Source organism: Liolophura sinensis, chromosome 12, assembly GCF_032854445.1.
Source record: "Liolophura sinensis isolate JHLJ2023 chromosome 12, CUHK_Ljap_v2, whole genome shotgun sequence".
In the NCBI taxonomy this organism is placed as follows: Eukaryota; Metazoa; Mollusca; class Polyplacophora; order Chitonida; family Chitonidae; genus Liolophura; species Liolophura sinensis.
Window position 1 is genome coordinate 14,160,922 of NC_088306.1, and position 12,188 is coordinate 14,173,109.

Sequence of the window (12,188 nt, forward strand, 5' to 3'; positions counted from 1 at the left end):
AGATCGGTGCATAACTTCTTTACACTCAAGAAAGGTGATGAATTACCCATGAATGCGGATACATTAACATGTCAGGGTGTACAAAGCGGGCTATCCAGTTATCAATGGTTAGCAACGAATATTTCAGCTTGGCCTATGTCATAGGCTCCACCTCGGTTAAAAACTTCAACCGTATACTGGACAAGCGCTTGCTTCATTTCGCCGACGATCTGTCACTGTTAGCAGGTCGGTAGGTAGACCTGAGCGACAGGCGATTTCCTGTCTATATTTAGCACGGGTTTTATTATTTTTTTTTCATCCAAATCGGTGCATAACTTCTTTACACTCAAGAAAGGTGATGAATTACCAATGAATCCGGATACATTAACTTGTAAGGGTGTGCAAAGCGGGCTATCAAGTTTAAACCAAAGCCGTGCTTAACTGTCTTCCTCGCTATTGCTGATAAACACTTGACAATGGTGAAGAACCGTTTTGAAAGCCTCCTCGATTTAGATCTAGACCCGCGTCACCACCAAATTATAATAAATTTGTGTTTGTTCCCGGGCCAACCTGTGCACGGGCCAATCTTTCCGCGGGCCAATCTATGCACCAACTTTCATCCAAACCCATCGATAACTGTTCTGTAATGTTGGTGAGAGAAAGACAGACAGAAAGGAATATATAAAAAAAAATAACATCGACAAAAAGAAAAGCTCTCTGGCGGAAGGTAAACGTCTGCCTACAAGTCGAGAGCGTGATGCAACAATATTTTCGGAGGCAATTGCAATTGTCACCACGTCTGTCGTATTTCAAGCTCGGCCTCCATGTTAACTTCATTTTAAGATACATTGAAGTAAAACTTTCTGTGTAGGGTGTTTTGGATAAAGTCACATCATACAGATAGTTGCCAATCACGAATTGCCAACTCCAGAGAAGTGTCTATCACTTCTCGCTACTCTTAAAAGCATTACGAAAATCTACATTGTACACATGCCACAAGCAATTTACCTTTACTTTCACAAAAATGTTTTTCTATACAAACGTACTGAGATAAAAATATTATCAGCAGTGGGATAGTCACTCTAATCCCAGCTTGTCACCGGTATTGTAGTTTGTTTATAACTGTGGTGAGTGTTTTACTATAAGTACAGGGTAAGGTTATTCATCTATCATTCCCTGTCAAAAGATAGGCATTATTATCGCATTCAGAGAAAATTTTGGGCTTCCGATTAGTCAGTCCACCTTGGATATAGATTATCGCATTTGCCGAACAGGCGGGGAATACAGCCTATTTTTCTGTATGCCTCCGGAGCCTGGTTTGCGCGTGCCGATCGATTGCATGGCTTGTGGACAATGTACAAGTTAGTAACTTTACTTGTTTTCATTTTCAAAGAAGTCCTAATGATTCCGCCACTAACAGCAACAACGTGGAAAAACTGGCTATCTAGCAGTTCATGTAACGTAAAGCTCAACCAATGTGCCAAGCCCTGTGCCTCTCTTCTATGGTTTTGGTTTCGGCCGCATAGCGTGTCCGTTAAAAAAGAACAGCGTGCGTTGGCTGAAGAAAAAGTTTTATAATTCAATAAAAAAGTTGCGTTGATATTTCGTCCTGAAGATGAATTCTTCCATTCGCCTTGAAAATACTACTCCTACTACTACTAATGGAAAATATTGGCATATTCAGGTGCCATAATAGCCCTATTCATGCCAGAGCAACCAAATATTTTCTATTCTTATCATCCTAAAAAGATAATTAGTAGTTATCAAATTTAGAAAGCAATTAAATAATAACGATGATAACAGAAGCTATTTAATTTGGTGAGGCCCTAAAGGTGGCTAATATAGTAGCTAACAGAATCTCTTGCTTCTTGTGGCAAAAAAATACTACCAAATTAAATATTTGAGTGTTGTTGGTTTGTGGATTTAAAAGACTCGGCACTGAAGGTTAATGCACGCCTAAACTCGAAAGCTGTTTTAATGTCATTACAAATCAGTCCATAATATGAACACCGAAGTAAAAAATGATCAATAGTTTCTAAAACATTACAATGGTTACAAAACCCAGTGCGATGCTTTCCAATTCTATAGAGATAAAAACTCAAGGGAACGTGACCCGACTGCAATTTCATCAAAAACACTTGTTGTAACCTCCCCTTCACTGACACCCACTCATTTCTTACTGTAGGAAACAAATTGTAGTAAAATCTCCTTTGGCACTATTTTCCCATTCCTGCTGCCTCATTTCATAAGATTGTTTTCGATGAACACTAAACATTTCCGAGACCGACATATTTACACGGATATCTATACCACATTTCGTACACGTTGTTTCAGCTACCGATCCGCCCTCTCGTTCCTTTCGATATTAATGTGGCCTGGAATCCACTCAAGGCACACATAAATGTTCTGATAGAAAAGATAAGTAAAACAATATAGTATCTCAAGTACAACATTGTTAGGATTTTCCCCAGCCTGGTTGATCAGAGCAAATAATGTACTTTCAGAGTCAGTAAATATTACACATTTTAAGGAACAAAATTCTTCTTCAAATTTTAACGCCAGAAGGATAGCAACTATTTCGGAGGTGAAGACAGTAACATGATCAGATAGACTATAAGACTTTTCATATTTGATTTCATGGACAAAGAAGGCCGCGGATGTTCTTCCAGATTCTGGACATTTCGACCCATCTGTGTAAATGTGGAGATAATCATACCAGCTTGATCCAATATGTCCTTTAGCACACAATTCTGTGTTTTTGATAGGGTCAGATTTCCTTACTTTCGAATGGAGCTCTGTAGATGTAAAAGGAAGCCTCAGCTTCCATGGAGGGAATGGAAATTTTACTTCCTTTTGGACAACTGACTCATCAAGCTGCAATTCATCTCGAGTGGATTGAGCGCGAACACTAAATGTTTCTTGGTCTTCGAGTTTCAATTTTTCTAGTTTTCTAGTTCAGAATGCCAAGTCACAGTTAAAATATCAGAGGCAGGATTATTATGACTTGTTAACAGAGATAAATAATACTTAAAACTTGTCATTTTCAGTCTAATCCATGTTGGGAGTACACCTGTTGTTACCTGCAGTATCTGTAATGGGGTAGTCCTCATGGACCCAGTAAGTATATACATAAAGCCTGTCCCTGTATAGAGTCAAGCCTCATCTCCAGTGTACGAGAGGCAGAGTTGTACAACCCCGCTCCATAATCCGTCCTAGATCTAAGATCAAAGATTTATAAAGTTTACGTAACGCATTTCTATCCCCCCCCCCCTCCCCAGAAGTGCCAGACACACTTTTCATCAAATTAATTGCTGACTGGCATTTGGCCACCACACCATCGGTAAGAAGATGGCTGTAACGCGGGCTTACCGGGTTTACACACCGGTACTACTACCGCATGTTTCCATGACAATGGTAAGGTCATCTTCATCCACACAGAATTCATAAGCATTAAAATGAGATTTAAGAAATTATCTGGCATATTTTTCAACATGGTGTACAAAATTCCATCCAGGCCGGGGGATGACTCTTTTGTCTGCCGTAGTGCCCCTTTAAGTTCCTAAGAAAAAAATCATCATTAATAGGTAATTCATGGAAGGAAACGTTTTGATATATATATGGTGATTCTCCAGCTCAAATTTACTCTTATGTTCAAGAAATTCAGGGTCATAATTAGCGTCACTGCTAACCGCAGCAAAGGACGCAGCCAGGGGGTCACTATTCTCCTCGTTCGTAATAGCATTGACATTATCCTTAACAAGAGCTGGAATAGAGAAAACTTTACTCTGGCATTGAATTTTCTTAAGCTGTTTCCAGACCTGAGTTACTTATTAGTTTCGAACAATAATTTTGCCAATGGTCTTTTTGGGGTTTTTATAATTATTTGCGGGGCCTTCGTGGCTCAGTTGGTTAGCGCGCTAGCGCAGCGTAATGACCCAGCACCAATGCGGTCGCTGTGAGTTGAAGTCCAGCTCATGCTGGCTTCCTCTCCGGCCGTAAGTGGGAAGGTGTGATAGCAACCTGCAGAGAGTCGTGAGTTTCCCCCGGTCTCTGCCCGGTTTCCTCCCACCATAATGCTGGCCGACGTCGTATACGTGAAAAAAGTACGGCGTAAAACACCTATCAAATAAATAAATAAATAATTATTCGCTGGGCGGCTGCTTTTTTCTTCTTATAATCAATTATATCCTGTGTTTTACCAGAACGCAATGAACGATTCTTTGCTCTCTTCCTATCTTTAATAGCATCAATCCACTCAGTATTCAAATACGGTACGGGCTGTTTCTGTTGGTATATGCCTGCCGCCCGAGGAATGGTTTCACTGGCTATTGACGTTATTACAGAAATAACATTATCATTAAATATATCGAAATTGTCATTAGCAACTTCCTCCACCGAGACAGACAAACATTTGCTGCGGAATAACCCCCAATTTGTTTTTTTTTAATATTCCATCTAAGTGGTTGCCCTGTATCACTGATTTTTGGTGTTACCCGAACATCAATGATAACTGGACAGTGGTCACTGCCACAACAGTTGTTCTGGTCAACCGACCATGACAGATCAGACGATATCTCAAGTAAGGATAACGTGAGATCTAACGGGGTTGATGTCCCTGACATTGGATTAAACCGTGCTCCGGGATATACCCTGGGATATTATATTTCGGCTTAGGTTTGAGAAAAGTTTCCTGTACACATAAAATGTCAGGTGGTTTGTCTAACTTACAAATAAACTGTTTGAACTCTTGTCCGTGTACAACAAGACTGTGCATTATATTTGATAATAAAGAGTCCCACTATAAGGGAGATTATTGGCTGTAGGTTGTACTTAAACATTGTGACTATCTTTACTCAACATCAAATTTAAATCTTCAACATTTATACTGTGGCCGAGGTGTCTCTTAACGGACCGACCATTGACTTGTCAATTCTGCTAACAGATCTCGAACAATCATGAATCACCTCAAGCACGCAGGCCAGAAACTTGTCTAAAGAAAGGTTGAGACAGTCAGTCTGTATAGCGACAGCACAAGTTTTAACTGGCAGGGAGCAGCTCACAGGGGTGCGAACAGGTTTGCTGAGCACGGAATTTCGTGCATTTTCCCCACTGGATCGCGCCACGGGCTGAATGTACTGTAGGCGCAGATTCTTCTTGATTTGCATTTTCTAAAGAATTCTCTTGAGTTGTGCAAAAATTGATTTTGGCCTCATGCCGCACAACTTTGCACGCTTCTGAATAGGAGATTTTTCTCACTGCTTTTACATACCGCACTTTCGTCGCCTCTCGCCTTGCAGGACAAGCCCCATTACTTGTACTGTGTGCCCCCAAACAATTACTACACTTTAGGGTTTCTTTATTCGTACAGTTTTCACACGTATGGTTTTCACCACAGCGGGAGCATTTTGTTTTGGACCGGCAACGTTTGGAAACATGACCATACAGTTGACAATTATAACACCGTATAACTGGTGGAATAAACTGTTTAACATTGAAGGATTGATAACAGATATGAACCCGGCTAGGCAAAATTGAAGTTGAAAACACCAGCACTATAAAGTAGACGGTTCTCTTTCTTTACCTTTTGTTAGCCTTTTTGCTTCTACAACATTTTGTGACTTCAGTGCTTTAACTATATCTTTTTCAGTTCTTTCCACATCAACACCATATATAACCCCTTTACACTGCGAGGCAGAATTAGGTGGGAAACACACAACATTTACGCCAGCAAGAAGTGTGCCAGAACAGAGCTGGACAGCCCGTCGGGGGATTTACGTCGAATAAGCAGATCTTCTCCTGATAATTTTTTAACACATTCAACATCGCCGATTTGTTTGTGAAGATATTTACCTAATTTTATCAAGTACACTTTCTGAATCGGAGTGTGTGCTTGTAATGACTTAACAATAACATTTGGATTTTCACTGTCCTCATTTGAGACCGCCACTTGCATCACTATCAGTTTCAGAGTTACTGGACGAGGTTGGGCTACTTGAGGACCGATCTTCTCTTTTTCTAGATACTTTCTGGTAGTCCCATATACTCTCAACACTTTGGAAACACTCCATTTCCCCCTCCGACGCCATGTCGGAGACTGACAATGGGGAAAAGATATACGGAAAGAACACTACTCTAACCGACCTATCAGTGCATGCACAGCACAAGACAAATAGAAATGATGTTAGCGTGCTGGCCCTGGGGATACTCAGGACTGGTCAGACAAAGATACCCGTGTTAGTTCAGAGTCACATAAGTGAGAAACTATGTCTAACTCAGCAGTGCTAACTGTACCCATAGAACTATAACCTAACTAGCCTGAAAAAAAAATAAAGGTTGAATGTTTAATTAAATGCAAAATACCTCAAAGGAACTATAACATACTCACAACATCTTAACCAAACAAACAAAAGGCTGAGAGAAAAAGAACACCAGACATCAGCAGCCCGCTCGATCTCCCAGCGAGTCTCCCACTCCACATCACTCGCTGAGAATCCTTGCCACTTCTCAGTCCCCTCTTATCCGCCTGAAAATATTTATCCCCTCGACGAAATATCAGCCTGCATACCCACCCAGCACGCTGGTATAATTTTTCTTTTAGCATACATTTACCCCTTTTGGCAAATTAAATATCTATTTCAGAATTTCCTGGAGCAGTTTGTCAATTTCTGCAGATTTATCCCGTTTTTAATGATTACTGACGTTAATAATATATTTCTCAACGATATATTTATTTATTTATTTATTTATTTATTTATTTATTTATTTGATTTATGTTTTACGCCGTACTCAAGAATATTTTACACATGCGACGGCGGCCAACATTATGGTGGATGGAAACCGGGTCAATGACAAAGCCATTCAGCATGTCACTAAAGCCTCCATCTGTATACTTTGTCTTTTAAAGCCCTCAACTTAAGTGCTATCATCACTTTTATGATATAACTGGCAAAGAGATTCTTAAAATAATAAAACCATAATTTTTTTGATATAATGATGCTAGGTTGACGAGTCCTAGCACTTAAGATAGAATTCATACACTTAAGCTAGGGTTAGTTTTAGGGTTGACTATGTGAGTGTCGCTGACAAAACACCGCCAGTCCGCTTTCTCCCATGCTGCCCTCTACCAAGTTTGAACCTGATCGGTAATTGTTTCCGAACAGAAGGAATTCGACTCATCAGAATTATAGGGTCTAAACAGGTGTTTCCTGTATACAAAATAAGTAGACAGCTCGCAATAGTAGCCGATCTTGTGGTCAGAGCCTCCCCTGTAGCACTTTCACTAATAATCGAAAAAAGGGGCGCAGGGAGATATAGAGCCAGTGTTGTAACGTTGACCAGAAAGTAGGTTCGGGCCAAGGAAAGAGTAGTTTTCTTAGCAGTCGTCATCGACAGATTTTGAATAGTGTGTTCTTTGTATTTAAGTATACCAAAAATGGAGATGTAAATAACAAAGGAAAAGACGTTTGCTCCAGCTACAAGACTATCGAAGGTTTTGGACCTTTCGGCTTCTAAATACGCGTTTAGCAGGTGCAGACAAAACATGGGAACCCTTGGAATTCCAGACGGTGGTAAGCTTGACCAAGTCAGAAACATGAAGATAGCCCAGACGGTTACGCCCAAGATCCAAGGCAGGTAAAGAATGAATATCCTCATCGGTTGAGAATAACCAATAGTGCTATAGGTCAGTGGGCGAACCACGGCATAAATACGATCCCCAGCCAGACCAACAGTACACGCAGCCTGCGCACAGAAAAGAATTAAACCAATTGTAACATAGACTCCAAGTAGACATACATCAGGCGAAATAATGTCCACACTCATGTGTATCATTGCAGTAAAGTAATAGGGATCTAACGCCAAGAGGAGCGGGAAGGTCATATTTGCTATCGTCAGGTTGATAATGAGCCGTTTCGCTTCCAGTGCAGAGTTGTCAACCCTTTTGATGGCCCACAATAGAAGGGAATTGACGAAGACGGACGTACATGCCATAGCAATGTTAACAGAAGAAACAATTGATGAGGCAAGAGTAAAACGGAACGCGAAGACAGCTGAGGCCGGTGAGGCTGGCCCAAATACGTGACTACAACAGGTGGCGTTGTTGTTGGAGTTGTTAGAAAAGGTCCCATCTGGATATGACGCGTTAACCACCTCTGTTTGAGCCATTGTGTGTACCTGTGAATAGAAGAGAGTAGATGAGTTAAAGGACAAGAAAAAAACAATGATGCCAGCATCGGATGAAAGAGCGTGACAACTTAGTTGCAAATATGGTCTTTCATATTTTTTCGATTTTGTCTTTCGGAAGAAAAACGGTTTTTGGAAATATTTTTGTATGGTGAGTATTTGGGGCCACCTATTGATATATTTGGTTTTTTGTTCAAAATAAGGATGTGATGCATGTCTAATCAGTTTATTTAAGTGTAAGTTTATTGTTTATATTCTAACAAATGAATTTAATCTAAATTATGATAATATTTATGAATATATTAAAAATATAAATATGATCAAACTATGAACACATTTCTTGGCTGAAGGGACCAATTCTATAGCGATTATATTTAGTATACATGTGTTATACTCTCTTTTATAACAGTGTTTCGCAAAACCAATATACACCAAGAGGTGATTCCAAATACCCACTATATAAAAATCATTTTCAAGTGGTTTTTTTCTATTAAAAGAAAAAAAAAGAAAACATATTCAAGAGCACATTCAAAACTATCTTTTCGCACGCTTTCGTCCGAACTTAATCTAACTTTTTTGTTTTCTCCACCTTTAAATGTCTAATCAAGACATTTTATTGCAGAAGAGCTGTTCCTTACTGTTACCCAGTGTATGTGACGAAAAAATGTTTAGCGCCTAAACGTGTGATTCCCCAGGTTAGATAACTCAGGTACGTCTCTGGATGTCTAAGACTAAACTAAATGATAGCTGTTTTAAGATATTAATTTAGGCCTTCGGCAAATATCACACTGAGAGAAAAGTATTTTCTCTCAACGCTGTAGTCTCTTATAATTGAAAGTACAAATTTACGATTCTGTTAACAAATTTATATCAGGTACGTGTAGTAATAACAGACTGTTGTTTCAGTTTGTGGTTTTAGTTAACAAGCTTCTGTGTTTCTTTTTAAGGAAGTGTTTGAGTTCTTTTGCCCTTGACTTTTCAGACTGTAAAACACTGAGAACAAGGCAGATATGTTTAGAGAATAGACATTTAACAAAATTTATTTATTTATTTATTCGGTTGGTGTTTTACGCAGTACTCAAGAATGTTTCACATATACGACGGCGGTCAGCATTATGGTGGGGGAAAGCCCGGGGGAAACCCACGACCATCCGCAGGTTGCTGGAAGACCTTCCCACGTTAGGCCGGAGAGGAAGCCAGCATGACATTTAACAAAATAAACAGAGCACTGTTCCCAAGTACCTGCTACTCATGAATGCTGTCAAATGTTTATATTGACGTTGACAAAAGCGTAATAGATGCATAATGAGCATTATAAATGACGAAATTTTAGATACATGTGTATACATGTAGAAACATTACTTAGTACTTTTAAAAGTGCGTTAAAGTTTGCCTCCAAGGCATGCGCACTGTTGTGCATCATGTCTGTTATGCCAGTAAGGTGTAGGATGATACTTGTGAGTTTGCTATATTTATTTATTTATTTATTTTATTGTCGTTTTACGCCTCACTCAAGCATATTTCACCTATACAACGGTGGCCAGCATTATGGTGGGAGGAGACCGAGTAGGGCCCGGGAATAAGTTTGCTATAAGAAGACACCTTTGAGGCGTTATCCTAAATATGTTTGATACCTACCAATTTACATGTAACTGACGACACATCTGACTTGAGCCAAAGCCGAACAAGCAAGAGATTTGAACTTCCGACGTCATTGTTCTACGTCCGACCATTAGTGGCGATTAAAATGCCGTTCATTCAGATGGCGATTGTCTCCTTAATTTATATATCAGGGTTGGCGAAAAGTCGAATTGGCGGCAGTCATCATATTGTCACGCATAATATAATAGAATCGGAACTTCCACGCAATTCAATCTCACACGTGCATTCTCTGTCCAAAGACAACACATTTCTGGTGTGGCGATGAAAAGACCTCTCCAACTGCAGAAATGTCGCCATTTGTGATAATGAGATAAATGTCTGCTAATCGTCATTGTCTTTGTCCCAATGTACAACTTCCTAGACGTCATGCTTTCAACCTGAGGTGCAGTTTTGGGGCAGTTTGCCTTTTAAAGCTAACCCTGATAAAATGTATTGAGTAACAATATGCAGTGATGGAACGGAATAAAGGTGAGTGATTGGTTTAAAGTGTATTAAAATCCGAGGGTTTGTGCTAAAATGAGTACAATTGTCAGTGATTAAATAAACATGCTATGACAATGTGTTTCGTCGGGTTATTGCATTGCCATTCACTCATCACATGAAATCGCTCATTTCACCTTTATTTCAAATGTTAAACGGGAGCGGTAGATTTAGGGTCAATCCTGGATCGAGTCACACTTAGGACCTTAAAGGAGGAAGTTGTAACTTCCTCACTCGGCGTTCAGCATGAAGGGGATAATGCAATGACTGGTTTACCCGTATCAGTATAATGTACTCACATTACATGCACTCTAAGGAGTCCTTCGTCGTCATATGACTGGAAAATTGTTAAGGACAAGAGGTAGGAATTCATCGGTTATTTAGGTTATTCATCGGTTATTTGGTATTAACAACACATAACTAAATGTGTCACACTGTCGTCGCTGCTATGGTTTCACCCTCTGTTCTGTACCATTTCATAACCTGCATAGGACAAAGTCCTTAAGTCGAGTCGAGTGGTGTCGTTTTAGTTCTGGATTTACGGTTCTTCTGAGAAACTGTTACAGGCCTGTGTTCACGGCAAAGAAAACAATGATCCCTGTATCAACAATTGTGGTACAGAAAACTGAATTTACAATCCCAAACAAATTATGTGTACAGGTTTCACGAGCCATAAAAAAGCCATCAGACTGGACGTGCCATTGAGAGAGGGTTAACACTCACTGGGACTGAACTCTCTTGTACTCACGGTAAATTAAATGGTTTAGGCTTACATACACAAAATTTCCAAAAAGCCGGATTGGACTATAGTCCGTGAAATTGAAAGTTGGATGGACATGATTGGTTAAATTAAGATATCTTCTCAGACATGACCGTGTCCATCTACATACATGTTATTTCACGGAATGATTAGGACTTTTGTGCTGTTCGTTTGTAGTCCTCGTTTTCGAGAAGTAGCAGAAAAAAGATGTTACTTCTTAATAATGCATTGGCGAAATTTATTTCATTGCCCTCTCCTTTAAGTTGAAGAAGCAATGATAACGGAAGGCATCATCACTGAATTTTTACCTAATTCTACGTTAGCCATGGAGCTAGGGTGCACAGGGGCGTAGGCTGAGGGGAGGGGGATGTGCATCCGCAACCCCACCCCACCCCACCCCACCCCCCACTCCGCGAGGCAAAAATGTTCCGCCGTTATAAAATGTAGCTATTAACATTCATTACACAGATATTTACTGTAGCCTATATAGACCAATATTTCAATTTCGTACCAATACTAAATAGTATAGGCCTATTTAGACATGTTCTGTTATGTGAACCATTCCGTATTATTCCCGGTGGAAGACAGCGTGTAGCCATGCTCATTACATCAACATGATGCCTTTATGAATAGTTGCAATTAAAGTGCAGCTGAGATACTTGTTTAATTGTTATTTGACCTGGAACTCATTCAGGGACTACGAATTTGAACTTTGATATGGAATCCATGCCTGGAATATCCATAGTCTGCCCAGCATCATTGAAAACTGATGACCCCTTCTCTGTTGTGTGTTACCGGCTTTATTTCTTATTCGTATAATTTCTTACATACCTTTGTCTTTGGGTGTTAGTGTTAAATGTTGTTTTGGAAATGGATCTTGCGATTATCGACTTGGAACGCCTTTTACGGACTACGAATGGTGTATGAATGTCGGACATGACGCTTATAGAATTACCTCTCTTGAATCGTACCGCGCAGGTAGCAGTAGCCATTTCCGTCTGGTGGACAAGACAGATGACGCAGTTTTACTGTTACTGTTTGTAACTCTGGCATCCTTGATAATAAATACACTGTAACAAATTACACTGTAATTTTACAGTGAAAAGTGCTGGCAATTTTGTGGCCA